Source organism: Patagioenas fasciata, unplaced genomic scaffold, assembly GCF_037038585.1.
Source record: "Patagioenas fasciata isolate bPatFas1 unplaced genomic scaffold, bPatFas1.hap1 Unplaced_5, whole genome shotgun sequence".
NCBI classification, from domain to species: domain Eukaryota; kingdom Metazoa; phylum Chordata; class Aves; order Columbiformes; family Columbidae; genus Patagioenas; species Patagioenas fasciata.
The window spans coordinates 1-14,363 of NW_027288767.1; the positions used below are offsets into that span (position 1 = coordinate 1).

The 14,363-nt window shown below is 57.4% G+C and overlaps 1 long non-coding RNA gene across 1 annotated transcript; it reads left to right on the top strand.

Moving 5' to 3' along the window:
• Positions 1 to 6,099: 6,099 nt before the first annotated feature.
• LOC139826879 (uncharacterized) lies at positions 6,100 to 8,177 on the top strand. Its single transcript, XR_011736993.1, has 3 exons — positions 6,100 to 6,219; positions 7,761 to 7,818; positions 8,037 to 8,177. It is a non-coding gene; the product is annotated as an uncharacterized lncRNA (long non-coding RNA).
• The last annotated feature ends 6,186 nt before the right edge of the window (positions 8,178 to 14,363 follow it).

A 14,363-nucleotide genomic window follows, 5' to 3' on the forward strand; every position in this document is an offset into this window, starting at 1 on the left:
ACAATGGGGGGTCCTGGGATGTCACAATGGGCACCAGTGACAAAGGGGGTCCTCATGGTGCCACAATGGGCCCTGGGGAGTAAGTGGGGTCCTGGGATGTCACAATGGGTCCTGGGGACAAAGGGTGATCCTTTGATGTCACAAGGGGCCCTGGAGGCAAGGGGGTCCCCAGGATGTTACAATGGGCCCTGGGCACAAAGGGGGGTCCCCATAGTGTCACAATGGGTCCCCAGTGACAAGGGGGTCCCCACGGTGCCACGATGGGCCCTGGGGACAAGAGGGGGTCCCCATGGTGTCACAATGGACCCTGGGGTCAAAGGGGGTTCCCAGGACATCACAATGGGCTCTGGGGACAATGGGGATCCTGGGACATCACAATGAGCCCTGGGGACAAGGGGGGGTCCTGGGACGTCACAATGGGTCCTGGGGACAAAGCGGTTCCCCAGGATGTCACAATGGGCCCCGGGGACAAAGCAGGGTCCTGGGACGTCACAATGGGCCCTGGAGACAAAGGGATTCCCCAGGATGTCACAATGGGCCCTGGGGACAAAGGGGGTCCCCACAGTGTCACAATGGTCCCTGGGGACAAAGGAGATCCCCACAGTGTCACAATGGGCCCAGGGGACAAAAGGGGGACCCCAGGATGTCACAATGGGGTCAGGGGACAATGGGGGGTCCTGGGACGTTATAATGGGCCCTCGGGAAAAAGGGGGTCCACATGGTGCCACAATGGGCCCTGGGGACAACGGGGGTCCCAGGATGCCACAATGGACACTGGGGACAAGGGGGTCCCCAGGATGTCACAATGGGCCCTGGGGACAACCGTGGCTCCTGGGATGTCACAATGGGCCCTGGGGACACAGGTGGTCCCCAGGATGTCACAATGGGCCCTGGGGACAAAGTGGGGTCCTAAGATGTCACAATGGGCACTGGGGACAAAGGGGGTCCCCATGGTGCCACAATGGGCCTTGGGGACAATGGGGTCTCCCCAGGATGTCACAATGGGCCTTGTGGGGAAAGGGGTGTCCCCTGAATGTGCATAATGGGCCCTGGGGACAAAGGGTGGTCGCCGGGATGTCTCAGTGGGCCCTGGGGACAATGGGGTGTCCTGGGATGTCACAATGGGCCCCAGTGACAAATGGGGTCTCCACGGTGTCACAATGGGCCCTGGGGATAAAGGGGGGTCTCCAGGATGTCACAATGGGCCCAAGTGATGAGTCCCCACAGTGCCACTATGGGCCCTGGAGACAAGGGGGGTCCCCAGGATGTCACGATGGGGCCTGGGGACAACGAGGGGTCCTGGGACGTCACAATGAGCCCTGGGGAAAAAGGGTGGTCCCCATGATGTCACAATGGGCACTGGAGACAGTGGGGGGTCCTGGGATGTCACAATGGGCCCTGGGGACAAAGTAAGGTCCTCGGCTGTCACAATGAGCCCGGAGGACAAGGGGGGTCCCCAGAATTTCACAATGAGCACTGGGGACAAAGTGGGGTCCTGGGATGTCAAAATGGGCCCTGGGGACAAAGGGGGTCCCTTAATTGTCACAATGGGCCCTGGGGACAAGGGGGGTCCCTTAATTGTCACAATGGGCCCTGGGGACAAAGTGGGGTCCTGGAATGTCACAATGGGCCCAGAGGACAAAGGGGGTCCCCATGGTGCCACAGTGGGCCCTGGGGACAAAGGGGGTCCTGAGACGTCACAATGGGCCCTGGGGAAAAGGCAGGGTCCCCACGGTGTCACAATGGGCCCTGGGGACAATGGGGGGTCCTGGGATGTCACAATGGGCCCCAGTGACAAAGGGGGTCCCCATGGTGCGACAACGAGCTCTGGGGATAAAGGGGGTCTCCAGGATGTCACAATGGGCCCTGGGGACAAAGGAAGTCCCCAGAATGCCACAATGGGTCCTGGAAAGAAGTGGGGTCCCCACCGTGTCACAATGGGCCTTGGGGACAAAGGGGGGTCCCCAGGATGTCACAATGGGCCCCGGGGACAAAGAGGTCCCCAGGATGTCACAATGAGTACTGGTGACAAAGGCGGGGTCCCCATGGTGTCACAATGGACCCAAGTGACAGGACGAGTCCCCACAGTACCACTATGGGCCCTGGAGACCAGGGGGTTCCCCGGATTTCACAATGGGCCCTGGGGACAAGGGGGGTCCCAGGATGTCACAATGGGCACTGGGGACAACGAGGGGTCCTGGGACGTCACAATGAGCCCTGGGGAGAAAGGGGGGTCCCCACCCTGTCAGAAGGGACCCTGGGGACAAGGTGGGGTCCTGGGATGTCACAATGGGCCCTGGGGACAAAGGGGGTGTCCATGGTGCCACAATGGGCCCTGGGGAGTAGGGGGGGGGGGGTCCCCTCGGTGCCACGATGGGCCCTGGGGACAAGGGGGTCCCCAGGATGTCACAATGGGCCTTGAGGACAAATTGGGGTTCTGGGATGTCACAATGGGCCCTGGGGACAAAGGGGGTCCCCAGAATGTCACAATGGGCCCTGGGGACATTTGGGGTCCCCAGAATGTCACAATGGGTCCTGGGGACAATGGGGGATCCTGAGACGTCACAATGGGCCCTGGGGACAAAGTGGGTCCCCATGGTGTCACAATGGCCCTGGGGATAATGCAGGGTCCCCAGGATGTCACAATGGCCCCTGGGGACATTAGGGGTCCCCACAGTTTCACGATCTTAACCCTTGTAACCCCCCAACTACTGGGTCCTTAGGGTTACTCCCGGGTCCCTCCTGAACTGAATCCCCGCCCGAACTCCTGGGTCTGATAGAGGGCACGAACATTTTAAGGGTTAACAAAACATAATTGGGTGCCCACTAACGAGCCAACACTTTAGGGCTGAGCCACACGAGCCCTTAGTTCAGAGCTTTAGGTGAACTCATGGTAAGGAAACCAGAACCCAGCAGTGCCAGGATCAGGAGTTTTACGGCACCAGCTGTGAACTCGAGGGGACGAGAGAACCGAGATTTACAGCAAAAAGGGGGTGCCAGGCTGGGTTCAACCGACCTGGAGCTTGGGTCCCAGTCCATTCAACACAAGGAGCCAAACCTGAGGAAGCTGAAGGAGCCTTCATCCAAAGACCCCTCCTCCAGAGCACCAGGTGGCGCCGCGCAGGCGAACAGGGGGCGTCCAGGCGGAGACTACGGCAGTGATGAGCGGGAAAGGTTATGGATGTGCGCGGGCGCTCTGGGGTCGTTGGGACACGAGCACCTCGCTGTATTTAAACGCAGCTCCTGCCGCTCGGAGCGGCGCACGAGGGGTGGAACCATCGCTCCCCTTGCGCCCGACGGCGAAACGAACGCAGCTGCTCTGGAGCCCTGCGGGGTGTGGAGGTTCATGGCTCCGGAGGCTGTAAAGTTGTTTTTGCGCCTCCGTTCCCCTCATGCCCCCCCATTCCCTTCACACCGACCCCCAATCCACCCCCCACCCGACCCCCAGCTCCCCCCCCCACCCCGACCCCCAATCCACCCCCCACCCCGACCCCCAGCTCCCCCCCCCCACCCCGACCCCCAATCCACCCCCCACCCGACCCCCAGCTCCCCCCACCCCGACCCCCCAATGCCCCCCAGTTCCTCCCCAGACTGACCCCCAATGCCCCCTCACACCGACCCCCAAGGCCGCCCCCGCACACCAACCCCCCAGTTCCCCCCTCAAACACCGACCCCCAATCCCCCCCCGGACCCTAATTCCCCCTCGCACTGACCCCCAACGCCCCCCACACCAACCCCTAATGCCCCTCACATCGACCCCCAAATCCTCCCCAGACTGACCCCTCAAATCCTCCCCAGACCAACCCCCAACTTCCCCCCCACACCGACCCCCAATTCCCCCTCACACCGACCCCCAATGTCCCCCCCCCCACACCAGACCCCAATTCCCCCACACACCGACCCCCAATTCCCCCCCACACTGATCCCCAATGCCCCCCCACACACCGACCCCCAATTCCTCCCCAGACTGACCCCCAATGCCCCCTCACACCGACCCCCAAGGCCCCCCCTGCACTGACCCCCCCACACCGACCCCCCAATTCCCCCCTCAAACACCGACCCCCAGTGCCCCCCCACTGGACCCTAATTCCCCCTCGCACCGACCCCCAATGCCCCCCCACACACTGACCCCCAGTTCCTGCCCCCCACACCAACCCCTAATGCCCCTCACATCGACCCCCAAATCCTCCCCACACTGACCCCTCAAATCCTCCCCAGACCAACCCCCAACTTCCCCCACACCGACCCCCAATTCCCCCTCACACCGACCCCCCAAGCCCCCCCCACCGATCCCCAATTCCTCCCCACACCGACCCCCAATGTCCCGCTCACACCGACCCCCAGTTCCTCCCCCACACCGCCCCCCAATTCCCCCCTCACACCGACCCCAAATCCCCACCCCCACACTGCCCCCCAAATCCCCCCCTCACGCCGACCCCAATTCCTCCCCCCACACCGACCCCCAATGCCCCTCACGCCGACCCCCAGTTCCCCTCACAACCTCCACCAAAACGGCGGCGCCTCCCCCTACTCCCTCCCGCCTTTTCCCGCCACACACTCCCGGCACGTGACGCCGGCGAGGGGGCGTGGCCGGCGGCGAGGGGGCGTGGCCGCGGCGCCGGCGGGCGGGAAGCGCCGGGGCGGGAAGCACCGGGTGAGGAGATCGCGTCCCCTCGGGTCCCTCGTGTCTCTTCATGTCCCATCGCGTCCCCTCGGGTCCCTCGGGGCCCCTCGTGTCCCCTCATCTCCTCAGCACCCCCGCTGGAGCCCGCCCGTCCCTCCCCTCCAGGAGAGACCCCGGGGCTGGGGCGGATCCGCCATCAATCCCCCCACAGACTTTTTCTCTCTTTCATCCCCCTTTTCCCTCTTTTCCCTCTTTCCCCCTTTATCCCTCTTTCCCCCCTTTTTCCCTTCCCCCCCTTTTTCCCTCTTTTCCCTCTTTCCGCCGTTTTTCCCTCTTTTCCCTCTTTCCCCCCTTTTCCCTCTTCCCACTTTTCCCCCCCTTTTTCCCTCTTTTCCCTCTTTCCCCCTTTATCCCTGTTTCCCCCCTTTTTCTCCCTTTCCCCCCTTTTTCCCTCTTCCCCCTCTTTTCCCCCTTTTTCTCCCTTTTTCCTTCTTCCCCCCCTTTTCCGCCTTTTCCCTCTTTCCCCCTTTATCCCTCTTTTCCCTCTTTCCGCCCTTTTCCCTCTTCCCCCCTTTTTCCCTCTTTTCCCTCTTTCCCCTTTATCCCTCTTTGCCCCCTTTTTCCCTCTTTTTCCTCTTCCCCCCCTCTTCCCCCTCTTTTCCCTCTTCCCCCTTTTTCCCTTTTCCCCCCTTTTCCCCCTTTTTCCTCTTTCCCCCCTTTTCTCCCCTTTTCCCTCTTCCCTCTTTTCCCTTCTTTCCCCCCTTTCCCTCTTTCCCCCTCTTTCCATCTTATCCCTCTTTTCCCCCTTTATCCCTGTTTCTTCCCTTTTCCCCCCCTTTCCCTCTTTCCTCGCTTTTTCCCTATTTTTCCCTCTTTCCCCCCTTTTTCCCTCTTTTCCCTCTTTCCTCGCTTTTTCCCTCTTTTTCCCTCTTTCCCCCCTTTTTCCCTCTTTCCCCCCTTTTTCCCCCTTTTCCCTCTTTCCTTGCTTTTTCCCCCTTTTCCTTCTTTCCCCCCTTTTCCCCTCTTTTCCCTTTTTCCCCCTTTTCCCTCTTTCCCCCCTTTTTCCCCCTTTCCCCCCTTTTCCCTCTTCCCCGTTTCCCTCTCCCGTTTTCCCGTCCCTCCTCCCATTCCCGTGCAGCCCAACCCCTTCCCCCCTTTTCCCCAGAGCAGTTTTCATACAGATCCCCCCTTTCCCCCCAGCCCCGAACCCCCGGGGGTTTCTCAGCATCAGCAGCCACTTCACTCCCCCCAATTTAACTCTTTGTGTCCCTTTTCCAGGCTCTTTGGGAGCCCGGGTGTCCTGGGGCCGCTCTGGTTTTTGCTCCGGGGTGTTTGGAGCCCGGTGACCATGGACCTGTTTCCCTTGGGCGACGAGCTGCGTGGCTTTGCCCAGAGCCCCGGGCTGCTCTGCGGGGAAGCGCTGGAGCCCGACCTGGAGCCCAGTCTGAGCCTGGAGCCCGACCTGAGCCTGGAGCCCGACCTGGAGCCCAACCTGAGCCTGGAGCCCAACCTGAGCCTGGAGCCCGACCTGAGCCTGGAGCCCAACCTGAGCCTTGAGCTCAGTATTTACTACTGATCAGTATTTAGTAATGATGGTCAGTATTTATTAATGATGATCAGTATTTATTAATGGTGATCAGTAATTATTAATAACGGCTAGTATTTATTAATGACGCTCAGTATTTATTAATGATGGTCAGTATTTATTAATGATGGTCAGTATTTATTAATGACGATCAGTATTAGTGGTGATCAGTAATTATTAATAACGGTATTTATTAATGACGATCAGTATTTATTAATGATGGTCAGTATTTATTAGGGACAATCAGCATTTATTAATGATGGTCAGTATTTATTAATGACGATCAGCATTATTAATAAGGATCAATATTTATTAATGGTGATCAGTATTTATTAATAACGACCAGTGTTTATTAGTGATGGTCAGTATTTATTAATGGTGATCAGTATTTATTAATGATGGTCAGTATTTATTAAGGACGATCAGTATTTATTAATGGTGATCAGTAATTATTAATAACAGTCAGTATTTATTAATGACGATCACTATTTATTAATGATGGTCAGTATTTATTAATGACGATCAGTATTATTAATGATGATCATTATTTATTAATGATGATCAGTATTTATTAATAACAATCAGTATTTATTAGTGACAGTCAGCATTTATTAAGGACAGTCAGTATTTATGAATGGTGGTCAGTATTTATTAAGGACATCAGTATTTATTAATGATAGTCAGTATTTATTAAGGACAATCAGTATTTATTAATGATGGTCAGTTTTTATTAATGGTGATCAGTATTTATTAATAAGGATCAGTATTAATGATGATCAGTATTTATTAATGATGGTCAGTATTTATTAATGACAATCGGCATTATTAATAAGGATCAATATTTATTAATGGTGATCATTTATTAATAACGATCAGTATTTATTAGTGATGGTCAGTATTTATTAATGGCGATCAGTATTTATTAATGATGGTCAGTATTTATTAATAGCGATCAGTATTTATTAATGACAATCAGTATTTATTAATGATGGTCAGTATTTATTAATAACGATTGGTATTTATTAATGATGATCAGTATTTATTAATGATGGTCAGTATTTATTAATGATGATCAGCAATATGAATAAGGATCAATATTTATTAATGGTGATCAGCATTTATTAATAATGATCAGTATGTATTAATAACGATCAGTATTAATGATAACCAGTATTTATTAATGATGGTCAGTATTTATTAATGGCGATCAGTATTTATTAATAACGATCAGTATTAATGATGATCAGTATTCATTAATGATGATCAGTATTTATTAATGACAATCAGCATTATTAATAAAGACCAATATTTATTAATGGTGATCAGCATTTATTAATAATGATCAGTATTTATTAATGATGGTCGGTATTTATTAACGGCGATCAGTATTTATTAAGGATGATCAGTATTTACTAATGACGGTCAGTATTTATTAACGGTGGCTGGTATTTATCAACAATCGGTATTGATTAACGGTCGCTATCTATTAATGATGAGCATTTATTAACGGCAGAGCAACCCCTGCCCGCCACCGTTGCTTCTCTCGTGCAGGGTGGGAACATCTACCGCCTGCCGACCGCGGCTGGGAGGAAAACGCCTGCGCCGGGCGGTGAGTGAACCCGTGGGAGCTTGAGGGCACGTTTGCCTTAAATCCTTGTTATTTAACCCTTTTGGCTTGAAACCTTTGAGACCGAACGCCGATTGATTCCACCGGGCAAGCTCCACCTGCCTGGAGCTTCAGTGCCGACTACGCCATCTGTTCTAAAAGCGCCGTGACTTTATCATGTTGATTTTTTTACCTATTTATCCTGATTTTTGTCACTTTAGCCGCTTGGCGGCTACTCCGGTTGAGGATGGCGGCGTCTCCATGTGCCGGAACCACGGGTGGTCGGTGGACGCCGAGAGGGGGCAGGTAACGGGCACCCATGGGTGCTGCTCATTGAGCGGGGATCTGAGCGAAGGCGGCGAGGGGGACGGCGGTGCCGTCGAAGCCCTTTGCGGGGGTCGTTACCAAATTGTGCGTAACTGGATGATTTGTGAAAGTCGCTGCCGATTGAGTGGAGACGACGGGGTGAGAAAACGAGAAACAGGGAATCGCTGCGGTGTAAAGATTCGCGTTGCGCGCTCCCGCCCGGTTTGGGTCGTGTTTAGCGTAGCGGGTTTTATTATCCTCGTTATATAATGGAGAAATAATTGGGAAGAGCAGTTTGCAAAGCGCTTTGATATCCTCCAGCGCCACCGACGCTCCCGGTTCCGTTTGTGCTCAGGTGCGCGACGCGGGCGATGCAAACACCGCGAAACCATCGTTGGGAGATGGAAACGGCGCCTCCGAACCCCCGACGCTGTCCGAAAACCCCCCTGGTGATCCCGGTGTTGGTTCCAGTGACAAGGAACGAGGTGGGTGAGGAGTACTTGGATGGTTGTGCGATGATTCGGCAACCGGCGGTGCCGGAGTCGCTTCCCAGAGCACCCGTGTGTGTGTCCCTGGCTGAACCAAGGGTGCTACGTGCCCCAGAACCCCCCAAATTACACCCAAATAACACCCAAATACACCCGGGAGTAACCCTAAGGACCCAGTAGTTGGGGGGTGTCAAGGGTTAAGATCGTGAAACTGTGGGGACCCCTAATGTCCCCAGGGGCCATTGTGACATCCTGGGGACCCTGCATTGTCCCCAGGGCCATTGTGACACCATGGGGACCCACTTTGTCCCCAGGGCCCATTGTGACGTCTCAGGATCCCCCATTGTCCCCAGGGCCCATTATGACATTCTGGGGACCCCAAATGTCCCCAGGGCCCATTGTGACATTCTGGGGACCCCCTTTGTCCCCAGGGCCCATTGTGACATCCCAGAACCCCAATTTGTCCTCAGGGCCCATTGTGACATCCTGGAGACCCCCTTTATCCCCAGAGCTCGTTGTCGCACCATGGGGACCCCCTTTGTCACTGGGGCCCATTGTGACATCCCAGGACCCCCCATTGTCCCCAGGGCCCATTGTGACACCGTGGGGACACCGCCTTTTCCCCAGGGCCCATTGTGACGTCTCAGGACCCCCTTTGTCCCCAGGGCCCACTGTGGCACCATGGGGACCCCCTTTGTCCTCTGGGCCCATTGTGACATTCCAGGACCCCACTTTGTCCCCAGGGCCCATTGTGACACCGTGGGGACCCCCCTTGTCCCCAGGGCCCATTGTGACAATTAAGGGACCCCCTTTGTCCCCAGGGCCCATTTTGACATCCCAGGACCCCACTTTGTCCCCAGTGCTCATTGTGAAATTCTGGGGACCCCCCTTGTCCTCAGGGCTCATTGTGACAGCCGAGGACCTTACTTTGTCCCCAGGGCCCATTGTGACATCCCAGGACCCCCCACTGTCTCCAGTGCCCATTGTGACATCATGGGGACCACCCTTTTTCCCCAGGGCTCATTGTGACGTCCCAGGACCCCTCGTTGTCCCCAGGCCCCATCGTGACATCCTGGGGACCCCCCTTGTCTCCAGGGCCCATAGTGGCACTGTGGGGACTCATCACTTGGGCCCATTGTGACATCCTGGAGACCCCCCTTTATCCCCAGGGCCCATTGTGACACCGTGGAGACCCCATTTGTCACTGGGGCCCATTGTGACATCCCAGGACACCCCATTGTCCCCAGGGCCCACTGAGACATCCCGGCGACCACCCTTTGTCCCCAGGCCCATTATGCACATTCAGGGGACACCCCTTTGTCCCCAAGGCCCATTGTGACATCCTGGGGAGACCCCATTGTCCCCAAGGCCCATTGTGGCACCATGGGGACCCCCTTTGTCCCCAGTGCCCATTGTGACATCTTAGGACCCCACTTTGTCCCCAGGGCCCATTGTGACATCCCAGGAGCCACCGTTGTCCCCAGTGTCCATTGTGGCATCCTGGGACCCCCGTTGTCCCCAGGGCCCATTGTGGCACCATGTGGACCCCCTTTTTCCCGAGGGCCCATTATAACGTCCCAGGACCCCCCATTGTCCCCAGGGACCATTGTGACACTGTGGGGACCCCCTTTGTCCCCAGGGCCCATTGTGACATCCTGGGGAATCCCTTTGTCTCCAGGGCCCATTGTGACGTCCCAGGACCCTGCTTTGTCCCTGGGGCCCATTGTGACATCCTGGGGAACCGCTTTGTCCCCAGGACCCATTGTGACGTCCCAGGACCCCCCCTTGTCCCCAGGGCTCATTGTGATGTCCCAGGATCCCCATTGTCCCCAGAGCCCATTGTGATGTCCTGGGAACCCCCTTTGACCCCAGGGTCCATTGTGACACCATGGGGACCCCCTCTTGTCCCCAGGGCCCATCGTGGCACCGTGGGGACCCCCTTGTCACTGGGGACCCATTGTGACACTATGGGGACCCCCCCTTGTCCCCAGGGCCCATTGTGACATCCTGGGACCCCCCTTTGTCCCCAGTGCTCATTGTGAAATCCTGGGGACCCACTTTGTCCCCAGGGCCCATTGTGGCACCATGGGGAGCGCCTTTGTCACTGGGGACCATTGTGACATTCCAGGATTTTACTTTGTCCCCGGGGCCCATTGTGACATCCTGGGGATCCCCCTTTGTCGCCAGGGCCCACTGTGACACCGTGGGCACCCTCTTTGTCCCATGGGCCCATTGTGACCTTCAAGGGACCCCCCATTGTCCCCAGGGCCCATTGTGACATCCTGGGTACCCCCTTTGTCCCCAAGAAGCATTGTGACATCCTAGTACCCCCCGCAGTCCCCAGGGCCCATTGTGACATCCTGGGGATCCCTTTGGCCCCAGGGCCCATTGTGACAGGGCGGGGATCCCCCTTGTCCCCAGGGCCCATTGTGAAACCGTGGGGACCCTCTTGTCCCCAGGGCCCATTGTGGCACCGTGGAGACCCCCCCTTTGTCTCCAGTGCCCATTGTGACATCCTGGGGACCCCCTTTGTCCCCAGTGCTCATTGTGACAGGGTGGGACCCCCCTTGTACCCAGGGCCCATTGTGACATCCTGGGGACCCCCTTTGTCCCCAGGGCCTATTGTGACATCCTGGGGAGTCCCCTTTATCCCCAGGGCCCATTCTGGCACCATGTGGACCCCCTTTGTCCCTAGGGTTCATTGTGACATCCCAGGACCCCCATTGTCCCCAGGGCCCATTGTGAACAACCTGGGGACCCCCCTCTTTCCCCGGGCCCATTGTGGCGTCCCAGGATGCTTCGTTGTCCCCTGGGCCCATTGTGACATCCCGGGGACCCCTTTTGTCCCCAGGGTCCATTGTGACATCCTGGGGCCTCCCTTTGTCCCCAGGGCCCATTGTGACATCGCAGGAGCCCCCATTGTCCCAAGGGCACATTGTTACATCCTGGGGACCCCCTTGTCCCCAGGGCCCATCGTGGCACCGTGGGGACCCCCCCTTTGTCTCCAGTGCCCATTGTGACATCCTTGGGACCCCCCTTGTCCCCAGGACCCGTTGTGACATCTTGGGGACCCCTATGTCACCAGAGCCCATTGTGATATCCTGGGGAGCCCCCTTTGTCCCCAGGGCCCATTGTGCACATCCTGTGGACCCCTCTTTGTCCCCAGGGCCCATTGTGATATCCTGGGGAGCCCTCTTTTTCCCCAGGGCCTATTGTGACATCCCAGGACCCCCCATTGTCCCCAGGGCCCATTGTGACACCGTGGAGACCCTCCTTGTCCTCAGGGCCCATTATGACATTCAGGGGACTCCTCTTTGTCCCCAGGGCCTATTGTGACATCCTGGGGACCCCCCTTTTCTCCAGGGCCCATTGTGACGTCCCAGGACCCCCTGTTGTTCCCCCGGCCCATTGTGAAATCCTGGAGACACCCTCTTTTTCCCCAAGGCCCATTGTGACATCCCACGACCCCCCATTGTCCCCAGGCCCCATTATGCACATCCTGCGGTCCCCCTTTATCCCCCGTCCCCATTCTGACACTGTGGGGACCCCCGTTGTCCCCAGGACCCATTGTGACATCCTGGGGAGCCCCTTTGTCCCCAGGGCCTATTGTGACATCCCAAAATCCCCCATTGTCCCCAGGGCTCATTGTGACACCGTGGGGACCCCCCCTTTTTCTCCAGTGCCCATTGTGACATCCTGGGGACCCCCCTTTGTCTCCAGGGCCCATTGTGACGTTCAGGGGAACCCCCTTTGTCCCCAGGGCCCATTGTGACATCCTGGGGACTCACTTTGTCCCCAGGGCCCATTGTGACATCCCAGGACCCCCCATTGTACCCAGGGCCCATTGTGACATCCTGGGAACCCCCTTGTCCCCAGGGCCCATCGTGGCACCGTGGGGACCCTCCCCTTTTGCTCCAGTGCCAATTGTGACATCCTTGGGACCCCTCTTGTCCTCAGAGCCCATTGTGACATCCTGGGGAGACCCCTTTGTCCCCAGGGCCCATTGTGACATCCCAGGACCCCCCATTTTCCCCAGGGCGCATTGTGACATCCTGGGGACCCCCTTTGTCCCCAGGGGCCATTGTGACATACCAGGACCCACCCTTGTCCCCAGAGTCCATTGTGACATCCTGGGCAGCCCCCTTTGTCCCCAGGCCCATTGTGACATCCTGGGGACCCTGTTGTCTCAAGGGCCCATTGTGACACCGTGGGGACCCCCTTTGTCACTGGGGCCCATTGTGGCATACCAGGACTCCACTTTGTCCCCAGGGCCCATTGTGACATCCTGGGGACCCCTTTGTCCCCAGGCACCATTGTGACAGGGCGGGACACCCCTTGTCTCCAAGGCCCATTGTGACATCATGGGGATCCCATTTGTGCCCAGGGCCCATTGTTACATCCTGGGGACCCCCTTTGTCCCTAGGGTTCATTGTGACATCCCAGGACCCCCATTGTCCCCAGGGCCCATTGTGAACAACCTGGGGACCCCCATTTTTCCCCGGGCCCATTGTGGCGTCCCAGGATGCTTCGTTGTCCCCTGGGCCCATTGTGACATCCCGGGGACCCCTTTTGTCCCCAGGGTCCATTGTGACATCCTGGGGCCTCCCTTTGTCCCCAGGGCCCATTGTGACATCGCAGGAGCCCCCATTGTCCCAAGGGCACATTGTTACATCCTGGGGACCCCCTTGTCCCCAGGGCCCATCGTGGCACCGTGGGGACCCCCCCTTTGTCTCCAGTGCCCATTGTGACATCCTTGGGACCCCCCTTGTCCCCAGGACCCATTGTGCACATCCTGTGGACCCCTCTTTGTCCCCAGGGCCCATTGTGATATCCTGGGGAGCCCTCTTTTTCCCCAGGGCCTATTGTGACATCCTGGGGACCCCCTTTGTCCCCCGGGCCCATTGTGACATCCTGAAGACCCCCTTTGTCCCCAGGGCCTATTGTGACATCCCAGGACCCCCCCTTTTCTCCAGGGCCCATTGTGACGTCCCAGGACCCCCTATTGTCCCCAGAGCCCATTGTGACATCCCAGGACCCCCATTGTCCCCAGGCCCCATTATACACATCCTGGGGTCCCCCTTTATCCCCAGGGCCATTGTGACACCATGGGGACCCCCTTTGTCCCCAGGGCCCATTGTGACGTCCCAGGATGCCCCATTGTCCCCTGGGCCCATTGTGAAATCATGGGGACCCCCTTTGTCCCCAGGGCCTATTGTGACATCCCAGGACCCCCCATTGTCCCCAGGGCCCATTGTGACACCGTGGAGACCCTCCTTGTCCTCAGGGCCCATTATGACATTCAGGGGACTCCTCTTTGTCCCCAGGGACTATTGTGACATCCTGGGGACCCCCCTTTACTCCAGGGCCCATTGTGACACCGTGGAGACCCCATTTGTCACTGGGGCCCATTGTGACATCCCAGGACACCCCATTGTCCCCAGGGCCCACTGAGACATCCCGGCGACCACCCTTTGTCCCCAGGGCCCATTATGCACATTCAGGGGACACCCCTTTGTCCCCAAGGCCCATTGTGACATCCTGGGGAGACCCCATTGTCCCCAAGGCCCATTGTGGCACCATGGGGACCCCCTTTGTCCCCAGTGCCCATTGTGACATCTTAGGACCCCACTTTGTCCCCAGGGCCCATTGTGACATCCTGGGGACCACCTGTGTCCCCAGGGCCCATTGTGACATCCCAGGAGCCACCGTTGTCCCCAGGGCCCATTGTGACATCCTGGGGACCCCCTTGTCCCC